This window comes from Thunnus albacares, chromosome 5 (genome assembly GCF_914725855.1).
Source record: "Thunnus albacares chromosome 5, fThuAlb1.1, whole genome shotgun sequence".
Taxonomy (NCBI): Eukaryota; Metazoa; Chordata; class Actinopteri; order Scombriformes; family Scombridae; genus Thunnus; species Thunnus albacares.
Window position 1 is genome coordinate 31,278,762 of NC_058110.1, and position 13,424 is coordinate 31,292,185.

The 13,424-nt window shown below is 39.0% G+C and overlaps 1 protein-coding gene and 1 long non-coding RNA gene across 3 annotated transcripts in view; both read right to left on the minus strand.

Annotated features, from left to right (window-relative positions):
* oprl1 (opiate receptor-like 1) overlaps positions 1-13,424 on the minus strand; it is a 103,813-nt gene that overhangs the window by 60,704 nt on the left and 29,685 nt on the right. The gene's annotated exons all lie outside the window — the stretch shown is intronic.
* On the minus strand, positions 2,554-6,368 carry LOC122982815. The gene is made up of 4 exons (XR_006403540.1): positions 5,925-6,368; positions 5,227-5,399; positions 3,830-3,892; positions 2,554-3,532 (listed from the first exon to the last, which is right to left on the minus strand). It is a non-coding gene; the product is annotated as an uncharacterized LOC122982815 (long non-coding RNA).

Sequence of the window (13,424 nt, forward strand, 5' to 3'; positions counted from 1 at the left end):
GGCTAGCTAGCTCTTTATTTATCCTCATGGGGCAGGCGGTCTCTCTCTCTCTCTCTCTCTCTCTCTCTCTCTCTCTGTATCTACCTATCTATCTATTTTACACCATTTGTGACTCCATGACCCTATTTTAAACCTTAATCCATCACATCATTTGTTGTACATGTGTTTGAAATTGGCTAGACATGGACTGAGGGTTGTGCGATGCACAAAAGAAAACAAAAATCAGTTGCTTCTACTAGGGTTTCTTTGTTTGTTTTTGTGCAACAAGCTGCCTCTACTGTGCAAATATTTCAAAGAAGTCAGTCTTGTGTTCAATCCAAACTGTACTATCCCTGACTATCTCCTGTCTGGATCCGCATTCCCTGTAAGTCCTCATCACACCTATCATCACACTATTGTTCTGAGGGCACGGATGTAATCATGTGTGAAATTAGTTTGGATAGGGTTTGATGGTACTCCGTGTCTCAATGGATAAATTCAAAGCCCATCTAATTACTTTCTGGAGCAGGAGAGGGACAGACCAATGACCTGTGGCCCGTTAATCTGCTGCTAATCAGGATAATCTGAGAGGAGAAAATTGTCAAAACTGTATGTATTGTTATTAGTAGTAGTAGTAGTAGTAGTAGTAGTACTGCATGTATTATTTTAAACATTAACACAACATGATTACCACTTAAACTGGCACCTTTGTACAATTTGTGCGAAATGATGAGATAATAATAGACAGTTGTTGGGAAGTGGTTTTGTTTTGCCTCAAGTGTCTGCCTAAAGTCCAAAAAAAAGTTAAGTTAAGTGGATAAAACATCATCAGCCAGTGAAAGCTCCATTTCCTGCAGGAGAACAGAACCCTCTACGTGGGCGCCAAAAAACAATCCAGCAGATTTCCTTTAAATCTCTCTTTGTGGATCACAAAGGACTGCTAGATAAATACCAAAGGTGAATTTGCTCTACCCTGCTATAAAGAAAATTTGATTGCCTTGTCATGACTGGTTAGTTCACACGTATCATGAAGTCTATTTAAAGGGTGAAGTGTTTCAGACCTTCTGGTGTTTCATGGTTTTTCATGGCCTTTTTCGTAGTCCACAATATTTACATATAGATGAGAGTTCCGCTCCCGAGACTGCTGTAAGATTACACATTGGATGGAAATGAGGTCAGTATGTCGTCATATTTAAATGGCATACAAGCTCGTCTGTCAATGTCTTCTGACACGCCCCATATGACTTTTCCAAACACAACTCAAATGAATATTTTCTGATCTGCCAACTACAACCTTAAGATATAGTGAATTTTAGGCCACTAAAAGTACTTGTTCAGGAAAGATCGTTGTCATGGTTAAAAGCTACCAAAGTTGACTGTTGGAAAGAGACTTGACTGGGGTCATAGGCCTAAAATTCCCCAGCACACTGTAACCCCATCCACCCAAGATGGTTTTTACTAGCCACCAACATATAAGACTAAGAATAAGTGTTTAAAAAATAATTATGAAAAAATAAAGAAGTCCATAAAAAATGAATCTTCTTACATTATGGTCTAACTGTTGCTTCTCTACACTGCCAGGTCTCTTTGGTGGAGAATCCCTTTTAGTAGCAGTTTCACACATAGTTTCCAGTAAATTACTTGGACAACCTTTCAAGCACCGCTAGTGATTTTCACACATGCAACTACTTTCAGGAACATTTCCGTCCTGCACCTTTGCACACATGCCATTGCGATGCCAGAATACATGGGGCAAGGGACAGTCCAGCAGATGACAGTCACGCAACACTTACGGATGCCAACCACCATAAAACACAACAGAAGACGAAGGAGATGGGAGCAAGGGCGGATGTACTTGGCAGAAGACATCTCTCATTATTTTCAGGAACATGGTGGACGAGGAGCTGTTTTTGTCAGGTGTCCAGCTTGAAAAAAGGGGCTGGTTTGCAAACAAGAGAACTTGTATTCACTTGCGAAAGCATTGGCAAGGCAACCGTAAACAAGTCACTAATTCAAATACGTCATCGGTGGAGTCTTGTTATTGGTTCACTCACTCTACGTGAAAGTGTCTTTAGTCAGATAGATGTAACCCTTTACATGCTTGTCCCTGTGATGTTACTGCTTTCATTCACAACCAGCATTTACCCTGAAATGTTACTAGGACTTGAGGTGGCAAATTGGCGGTACAGATTTCCCCAAATATCGATCCCTGCTCCCATTCATACCTGACCACATACAGGAACTAATCCTGAACATTTAATGGATAGACTGTATGTGTGAAAGGGGCTTCATTGTAGTGTATTTCATTTTGTGCCTAAAAACAGCCACATTTTAAGCTATTTAGTCTAAAAAATAAAATAAAAATATCAGAATCTTCCCTAAAAGACCCAACCTGTGAATAATTGTAAAATGGAAACTCCTTTTGATGTTATATAATAAGAGCTGAAACTATTTGCATTAATTAGATAACTGACAGAAAACTAATTGACACGATTTTGATAATCAAATAATTGTTTAAGTATTTTTTAAACAATTTAATAGTTTCTGCTTCTCAAATGAAAATACTTTCCGGTCTTCTGTGACAACAAATTGAATATTCTTGGGCTTTGGACTTTGGTTGTACATAACATACACTTTGAAAACATAACCTTGGGGCTCTGAGCATGTTTCACTATTCTCTGTGCTAAAAAATGTATGTATGTAAGAAAATAATAAGCAGGTAAACCAAGGACAATACTTCACTGTCCTTGCTCAGCTAGGGTTCTGGGCTTTGTTCAGCATTTATTCATGGGGGAGAAGGGGAGTGTGTAGGATCTAATGACAATGATTAGTAAGTTCATACATTCAGAAACATACCTTTTTAATATCTCTCTCATTGTGTCTCACAACACAAACAGTAGCCTTCAGTCTCTGACTGTTCTCACAAAGGGTTTGAAAGTTCAACAAATTGGAACTTGAGTACATGACGAAACAGGGAAAAAACACACTGTGTACACAATTATTTTCAGTTTTTCCACAATAATTCTAACTGTAGACTTGTTGCACCAGTATAACATCACACTACTTCCACTTTTGTTATACAGTAAAGGTCCATTTCCACATTTTAACAAATGATCAGCACTGTCGTTTTACCTGGTGAGGACAGTCTCAGTTTTATCTCCGCTGTATCCGTCCTTAAGAAAGTCTGTTGGTCTCTCAGCGTCTCATCCATCTCATCATTCATCCTCTCCAACACAATCCTGTTGCAGTTTCCCTGTAAGGCTGTGAATCACCTCTTCACCCTCATGATGGAATGTATGCGGCTGAGAAGCCTCGCTCTTCTCCATTCATCACCTCTGCATCCTCTCACATCTTTATCTTCCTTGTTTTGTCCTTCCCTCCCCCTTCTTTCCCTTGATGTTTCCCACCCCTCCCTCTGCCTCTTGTCAACTCAAATTTACTCTCTGTCGCTTCTTCTGCTTCTCTCTATGAGTCTCTCTCCACTTCTTGCTTCATTTCTTCTCCTACTCTTTAACCTTTTTCCTCACTTACTGTTTCTTTCTATACACAGACTCTAGAATCAGAAAACAACAAATTGACTTTGAGTGTTTTGTTTTCCTACTTTGTAAATGGACTGCATTAATAAAGCGTTTTTCTACCTTTCTTAACAGACCAAGTACTTTACAATTTTCCTCCTATTTACCCATTCATACTTCGCAGGGATTCATGATGATAACAGTCCTGCATTAAAACCTCAGTTTACTCTCCAATCTCAGTGTTTTATCTTCCTGTTTCTCTCCAATTATTTTCTATCTCATCCCTCGTTATATCTGTTTCTCAACTTCTATCTGTTCTTTCTAATCCTACTCACCCTTGCCTTCCTCCTTTGCTTTTCTTCTTTTACTTCAAAGGGAACCCGGACTCACAGTCTCGCCTACAAATAACACAACTTTACAATTTCAAACTGTGTGAAGTGTATACACCAAAGTCCGATTGTGCATGCAGGAGATCCGCCAATTTTGAACCTTTTCATGTGTCATTTAAATTTGTCTTAAAACAATAGTCAGGTGCCTAAATGAACATTAACACATGTTTTTCTTGCTATAATCGTTCCTTCTGTTCATACTGACCATTCGAAGATCCCCACCAAAATCCACAGTCCTCCTTTGGTGAAACAATCTATTTAAAGATATAACATTGTGATCCCGGAAAAGTCAAGGAGGACGCAGGACACCAAGGCACATTGTATGGATCACAGACATAGCAAGAATCACATGCCATCACTTCTTGTATATAGACTTCCTGCCAGGACTTCCTGTCAGGTAACCCACACCTGGAGCCTAGACCTCCCTCTAGATAACACCAGAAGTCTCAGGATACTACAAAAGGTTTATCCAAAGTTAAAATGAGGTTTCAGCCATCTGAGTTAGTCAAATAAAGTGGATATCTTTCACATTTTGACAGGCAGTGTTTTCCTTTTCAGAAGGAGAAGGCGGACTGCGGATTTTGTCCTCCATCACTTCCATTGTAAGTGTATTATGAAGGGATCTTCTAATGGTCAGTATGAACAGGAGGAATGATTACAGCAAAAAAATCATATGTCAATTTTCATTTTGGCTCCTGATGATTGTTTTAGGACACTTGGAAAAAATATAAACCTATCCTTTACCTGCTCACTCCCATTCTCCTCCTTTCTCAATCATTCCCCCATTGCTATCATTTTGTCTCCCCCTTCAGTTCTTCTATTGTTCTTCCTAATTCTCCATGTTTTTATCCTGCATTTCCTCCACCTGAATTCATCCTTCCTTTATATCCAACAATTGGGAAATTCCAAAAACTGTCTCAGCGTTGAGGCATTATTACTTTGTCGAGAGAAACTTTTCAACCTCCCTTGCTGCTACTTCAGCACTTTAACATGCCTCCTACACTTGCAGATTTACAGTCTTCAATACATTTCAGAATAGTCTGAGAAACTTTACGGCTTTTTTTTTATGAATACTTTGAGAAAACAGCTGAGTCATGCAAACGCTCACTAATAAAATCCATGTTTCATTCAATTCATAAAATATTTCTCATTCAAAGAGGCATTTCTTCTCATTTCTTCCCTTTTCTCTCTCTGCCCACCACCTCCACCCCCCACCCACCAACACTCCACACCAACAAGTACCCAATTAAAGAGCTCGACCCTTCACTCATCAGTCCTCTCATACTCCTATTCCACCCTTTCTTCTTTTTGCCCCCTCCATCGCCTTGTATCTCCTTACCCACCTCTCTGTCCTCTTCAGTTCACCTTCCACCACTTCTCCCACTTGTCTCAACCCTCCTCCTCCTCCTCTTGCCCTCCTTCATCAACAATTCAATTACCCAACATACTGCATAGGTACATTCATCTCCCTCTTCTTTCTCTTTCTTCTACCCGTCTACAAGCCTTTTCTTCTCATCTAATTGATGACATTAACATTTGAATAAGGGTTTGTTTTGATACAATGTATTAAATGACTGTGTACTGAGAGAGGTGGTGCTCATATTGATGAACCTACAGAGCATTATCAGTGACTCTGCAGCTCCCCTCAGCTTATTTATGGAGTTTTGTGAATTTCAGCTCGATGTTAAGCTGTCCGGCTACAACTTTACTGTTTTGGTTCACTCTCAGTGCTCTCATAGTGTCGTTGTTGCTTTAGCAGGCAGCTATTTTCAGACAGAAAAAGCTCTAAAAACCCACTTAACGCTACCTGCTCAGCACCAAATGGCAGACAGACACATCAGCTAGCTGGTGAACATAGTGGAGCATTTAGCAGCTTAAGAGCCAGATATTTCCCTCAGGAGTTGGTAGAGAGCAAAAACAGAGCTAAATGAGAGTGAATATTGGACTTACATTCACCAGGTGGACAGAAACACGACTCCAAATGAATAATAATGTTGCTCCTTAACTGCTGGATGTGTAAATAAGCAACTGTTCAACATACCAACTTGAAAGGTGATGATATTTCAGTGCTGTTTTCACTACTAGTTTCCGCAGCCCTCAAGTGGCCAAAAGATCAGCTAATGCCAGCCCGTCCTCAAAAGAAAAACGACAGTAGTGGTAGTAAGTAGTAGTTATGACCTGAAGAAGTGATGCAGTTCACATGATGTATATATGGTGACAAATGTCCATATTAAGAGGAGGTGGATAGGGTGGATGGCTAGATAGATAGATGGCAAAAAGTGGACTTAGCTGCAGGTGACTGATGTTCGCTTCCAGTTTCCAACCACGACTGTCGTGTTCCCAACTGCGAGTCGGGACAGTTTGTTAAAAACTGTAACTACAATTGTCATGGCGTTTACTGTTGCCATGACAACGAAGATTGCCTGACTGTAAGGATGGAGTAACTTTAACCCACATCATGTTTCAAGTGATCATTTTAACCCAAACTATGATCTTTCCCAAACCCTAACCAAGTGGTTTTTGTGCCTAAACCTAACAAGACCTTATCCACAGCATTGTCACACCATAAACCATAATTATTTTTTTGCAGTGATTTGTAACGGTTTTGGAAAGCACTGATAGAGGCGGTATATTAGAAAATGCTCCTATGGGTCATTCTGGAGTGTGCTGGTACAATCAACCTATGTGGTCGTTTAATTATGAGGATGCCTTGGCTAATGCAGGTTTAAGAAGAGCTGTGGAAAAGATAATATAGCCTGATCGCTCAGAACATTTCTCATTTGGTCGAAATAGAGTCTTTAAAATAAATGAAAAGGACACGGTATAGCTTAAAAAATCAGACAGACAACTTAAATTGCACAATGCACAAAAGGTTCGGTGAATCTATGAAGTGTGAGTCTAATGTCGCTTTTCTGGATAAAAATCTTTTAGTTGAGAGAAAAAGGGGCATTTTTCATTTACCCATTATTAACGATCAAAAAGGAAGCTTCAGCTTTCAGTTTTTCCTCTTCCAGACATTTTTGTCTTTGTAGTATATATATATATATATATTTTCTTCTTCTTCTTTTTCTTTTTGTCAACAGTAAAAGACATGTTGCAGGTCAGGCCACTCCGCAGACTCATCTCCCTCTTTAGCTTGCCTGCTTACACCAACAAGTACCCAATTAAGCCGATGGCCACAAATGCACTCGTCTGTGTCTCTCTACTCCCTCCTCTCGGTTCAGCTCTTGGCTCCAGTCCTTCAAGACCTTTTCCTCTTATTAACCTTGTTGTCTTTCTGCTCCTCCTTTGCTTTCCTTTTTTTTTTTTAACCTCATGATTCTCATTTCAGTCCTCTCTATGCGTCCTCCAGGATGAAACTGCAGGCGGACTGCGATTTGATTTGTTTGCTTGTCTGCCTGTTAATGACACACAGCCACACAAACACCACTGATGGGATTTTAATGAATTCCAATATTTTTAAAATTAGATTTGCTGAGGGTGTTAGGCAACGTCGCCAAGAGCGGCTGAGAAGTTTAGTGACACGTAGCATATTTAATTTTCAAGTCAACATTATATTTTCAAAAAACAGAAAGATAATCAATACAACAAGATGAATTATATGATTGTTTTTCCCCAAGAAGTTATGCAGGAATTCTGAGCATCACTTTTCTGATCAACAACTCTTCTAACCCAAACTACATGCATATGACCATTACAAAAATGATTCATTTGAGAACTTTCTGATCTGCCACCATTATGCTAAAGGTTTGGTGAAGGCAACTAAAACTACTATATCAGGAAAAGCTTGTGTTCAACCAGTGTTGACCGTAGAAAACAGGATGTGAATGGTGACCTCATGTTTCGAAATCACTCACTGACTTTACATCAGTCAGTAAAGTCAATACATCTTGTACCTTTTAAAAGTAGCGAATAAGTTGATAAGCAATCAACATTTTGTGAAACACTTGATAAATTTTAAATTTTAAAAATTTTAAAACCTGTTATACATTATGCATGAAATAATGTGACATACAGTATGTGTTTGTAAGTAAACTTGGTCCACTTACTCGCCACCATATGACACAGAACGTTCCCGTCTTGACTGTATGTACAGACAGAATGTGAGGTAAATTTGAGAAGCAGCATGATTGCTTGACTGGTCAATGGAAACAAGTAAGTGAGTATTAATTCCCTCAGGATGGTACAAACTGAGGAAGAAAAGCAACTGCAGTAGTTAAAAATATTTGAACTTGAGGGAAATTGTTCGCCCTTTGAATATACTTCATAAATGTACCGAGACGAAAGGAAAAAGGAGAGAGACTACAGGGAAATGAGAAAAGAAATAGAGTTCCTGGTAAGTTCAGTCAGAGGCTGAGCTGAGCACGTACGTCCCACACTGTCTCCTAGAAATTATGTTGCAACTAAATTGCAACAGCAAATTTGTTTTGGTAGGAACATAATATTGGCGGAATGATATTTTCTCAACAAAATGAGAAAATGTTCTTAATTGATGTATTTGGCAAGTTGCGAAAACCGTATAAGTGGAATGTTCACAGTAAACTTAGCTCTTATTTTTTCCCCACCAAAATATCCAATCTCACAGTACAATACACACAAGTAGAAACTACAGCAATATTAAACTTTTTATGGTCCTTACGGTACTTTGACTGCAACTCGCAACCGAATGGAGCGTATATTGTAAACTCTGCCAAAAAACATGTGCCAACTAAAATGGGAAATACCATGAAGTTATTTCATCACCTGAAACATTGTCACCCGATACCGCAAGCAGAGTGCAAGTGTTTACAGTCACAACCACCAGCAAACCTGTCTCCTGGAGCGATCAAGAAGCTGCTAAGAGAAAAGCTGCAGCAACAAACTGTGCTGTCTGTGTTTTCTAGCATTACACCCTACGATAAAAAAGCAAAAAGACACACAGATGTATCACATGCTGTTGCTTTTTTTCTTGCAAAAGGCCTTATTAAAGATGCTTATGAAAGTAATGGACCCAAAAACCAAAGAAAAGCAAAGAGTGTGTTCTGAAATTACATTTTTGGAAACCAAGTGTGTGTAAGTGTACTTTTTAGTGTCCTGTAATGCTTGAAGGTTGTTGCACAACCAAGAGTTTATATTGAGAATATTTAAATTTATTTTTGTATAATTATTAGAATTCATTTTCTGTTTGAAGTCCATACAATTCTTGGTCATTTTTCACATTTTGAATCCACTTAAAGGAAATCCTAACAGAAATTTAAGTTTAAGGGAACTTTGAAGTTCAAAAATATGAACTGATTCATATCGTGATATATATCGATATTGACTGATATGAAAAAAAAATTATAACTATGAACATAATCCAGGCAGCGATTACGTTTGTTAGCAATTTGAAAACAGTTTAGTGGTATATGAACGGAATTTCTAGGAGACAGAGTTGCTACGTCTGTACATTGGATGTTTTGGGATGAATCAACATGGACTGCTTAAATGGTTCAGCGGTAAAATTTGCATGAATGATGTGAGGCAAAAATTTGTTTCCCTTCCTATGTGAACACAACTTAGGAAAAGTGCTCAGAATCCTAGAATTTCTAACATTTACACTTTCATGGCAACAGAGCAAACGTCATCTGCTGATGAGAAATGTGTAATATTCAGAGCAAGTGAGTAAGTAGACCTTGAGTAAGAAATTGTATTGTCAACAAGATGTTCATCATTTGTTGTTAACAAAATAATGATTCAGACTTAATAATCAACTGGCTGATGCTCTTATTCGTAATTATTTTTAGGTTCAACCCCATAAAGGACATTTTCATTTTTGTTTCGCTGACATCACAACTCTGACATTTCACTCATAAAAACTGCATAAATCACCACCGTATATCCACACTGATTTCCTCCATTCATTCCCCATCAAACCCCATACATACTGACCCCAACTGTAATATAAAGGCGCTCCCTTTCAGAAATCATCCTGGCTTCCATTGTTAAAAATCAAATGAAAGTCTAAAATCCTGGTGGTAAAAGGCTCGATCAGGGGTAGAAGTGGTGCCATGTTCGAGCTGGGCAGAGCAGAAATTAGCCGTGATGATGGTAAATGGTCTGGCTCTGTTTCGCCATCTGAGGCCCTCATTAAGGGAAATGGCTTGCAGAGGCCCAGAGCAGAGATGATTGCACACACTGTTAACCCCACCAAGACAGTGTGTGTCCTATGTGTGTGTAGATGAATCTACCCCCCATCCAACTCCAATCTATTGCCAGTGTGAAGAAATGATATGTCTCTGCCAAACCACATGTTGCTCTGTCATATACACAAGTGAAACACTTTTTGTTTTGGTTTTTGCCAGAAGCTGTCATCTTCTTGTTTTGTGCCATGTAATCTGTTCTGAAACAAACTGATTGATTTCCCCATACACAAAAAAAAATCTGTCAAAAACAAGATGCTGAAGGACTTCTAGATCTTTGAAGTCAGTGCTTAAAAATAACCAAAAAACAATCCTACATTTGCACTGCACAGCATTATGCAGAGACACCGCATGATGCATATAACATGGATGACTTGCATGGATGAACTCTTTACAGAGTCAGGCTCTCAGTCACACTACTCCCTCACCCACACGGATCAATGCTTTCACACTCACAGATCATTCAGTGGTTGCACTGATTAGGGATCAGATAAATGCTCCAGCAGCATGTTACACCCTCTGAATGACTGTATGGGCCCTATTTTAACAATCTAAAGCACATGGTCTGAAGCACATGGCACACATGCATTGAGGGTGTGTCCAAATCCACTTTTGCTATTTTAATGGCGGAAAAATGGTTGAAAATGGCACCAGGTGCATGGTTCAAAGGGTTTGTCCATAGTCTCCTAATTAATCATGGGTGTGTTTTCAGCGTAACATGTAATAAACCAATCAGAGTGTCATTTCCCATTCTCTTTAAGAGCCAGGTGCACTTGCAACATGGCGGATTGCTCTTGTGATTGCGCATTTGCCAGAAGGGACACTTCTCTGCAGAGGAAACGGAACTGTTCATGCACAAAGTAAAGCGCACAATCCATAACGAGCACACTGGCCCCTGCTGCTCCTGGACCCTCCCGTGGGCCCAGACCACCAGTTTAAGATCCTGTTCATTAATTTGTTGTGAATGTATTTTCGTTTGGTTTTTGAAAAGGTTTTTTTTTTTTTTTTATTGCAGCTTTCTTCAGTTTCTTTAAAATCGTTTTGTTCAGTCATGGAGTAACAGGTCAAATCATTGGGGTTTTAATTGCTGAAAGTATGAAAACCTGATCACTGTACTCTCAGAAACGTTAAAGAATATTTGTTAAATATTGTTCAAAAATTAAATCATTAATTTTAATCATGTAAAGAATCATCAACACAGTTATCAGGACTTGTTGAGCTCTCCAAGGTGCTGATCCTGCTGCTGGCAGCAGATAGAAGCTGTCCAGATTTATTCCCTTCTTTAGTTTAATCATTATTGTCACCTCATTTATTTCCTCATATGTTCCTCATGTCATCATGTATTGATGCAGCAGGACAGTCAATCTGTGTCTGATCCATTGTTGTCTGTCTGTTTAAATACCTCCATGTATTGCCACGATATGACCAAAAAATTTTTAAATAAGTTTTATCTGTCATCACTGCGAATATTTTTTCACATTGTAATCCTTCTACTTGTAATCTTTTGCATGTTTGTGCGCTGCTGTGCGTCCTGTGTGTGTAACAAAGCAGAGTTACGCACGTTGTGTAGGCACAAAGTGTCTCTTAAAAATAAGTCTTTATTTAGTTAAACAAAGGACTGAAGATAGTCATTACTCTGCTGGACTGAAAATAGTTTAAGGGTTTTTGTTGGTCAATAGCGCAATCGCTCTCTTCTGCCTCAAAACAGCAATGCAACACACCTATGGGCGCTCTGATGGGTGCAAGTGCATTTGCTATTTAAACAACGTGGGCGCTGGAAGGGAAAATGACAACTGCATCAGTCTTAAAATAACAAAGACACTTGTGCTGCGCTTGGCGCCACTTTGCGCCGGGCGTAAGATGGGGCCCTATATGTTGATATCGCTGGAACTGCTTTCTGACTGAGAACGACTCCTCACATTGATTTCAGTGTAATTTCTGGGTCACCTTAACTGCCATTATCACAGGTGTAGAGATGCTGTAGAGGTTACTCTCCACTGACCACTGATGTAGTTGCACTCAGGAGGAGTAAAGAGACTCTTTTTTTTTTACTCTTTTTTACAATCTGGCTAAAGCTGCTTGACTGCATTTAACATAGATTTATTCCTCTTTGTCCTGTGGGGTTTCATGTCGCCAATCCTCTTAGTGCCAAACTACTTCCGTCCTGATTCATTTATTTTCTGTCATGTTCACTAATAGGGACCTTCTACCCAATGGACCTTAGTAGGTATAAATATGATAACCAAATGTTCACCAAAGTGATAACACTGAGGAACTAGAGTTGCATCACCTATAATGATCTATATTTATAGGTCTATATTTATATTCTGGGGCTCTACTGGAATATATTTCCATGATTTACAGTTCAAAAAACTCATAATGGTCCTTTATGCAGCCCCTCAGTTCAGCCTCTGTCTGAAACAGGCCAATTTAGCTCCTGTCTCTTTAAGGCCCCCACTCTGTTCTGATTGGCCAGCTTCCTGAAACTACATAAACCAACAGTAGTAGAAGGATTTTATTTCTTTTTCTCGTTCATTACTCAAAATGGAAACTTGTCAAATACATCCGTACACATTTGAACTCCAATGTGAACAGCCTGTGGAACAACCTTAGTGACAAGGTTTGTGGGTATTTGCGAACAATCTGACATCATCCAAGGAGGAATTAGAGGTAACGTCGCAAAATACTTTAAGAAACCATTTTTACATATGTTCATCTCAAGTTTTGAACTGACCATGTTTAACATAAATAATTGACATCATAACAGTATAAAATTTTATCAACATAACATTTTTGGACCAACTCTCTGGAGATGGTCTCACAGTGGGGACTCGGTAGGGAACTGAGGCTCCTTTTATTTCTTTCACATAGCATTTAGCTATTTTCTGTATTTTGAAAAAAGCCAGTTGTCAGAGTAGGATGAGTAGGCAAACTGTGAAATTCAAGCAGATAATTGACTAGTCTCTCCAAGTTGAAAATAAAATAAAAAAGGCATGAGTATCAGAGAAGTGTCTTCACAGTTGGACTAAGGGTGCTTTGCATTAAAAACACCAACTGTTCATTTGTTCAGTTCTGCTATGGATCTCTAGGAAAAAGTCACTATCTGGTGTATCCATGGCTAACGAGACAAGTTTCATTATTTCTATTTCTCCTCTGTCCTACGTTTCTTTTGTATTCAGAAGTTTTCTACCATTAGATACGATGTAAATACATAAACAGTTTAAAGTCAAAGGTCAACACAAATGTATAAAAAGCCCCTTTTTTCCCCTTCAGATGTCATGAAGTTCACAGTGCTCATTAACACTTCCACTCCCAGTTAAAGAAAAGATGGCAGACAGGCCCAAAGAAAGAAAAAAGAGAGAACTGCAGAGATGGAAAAT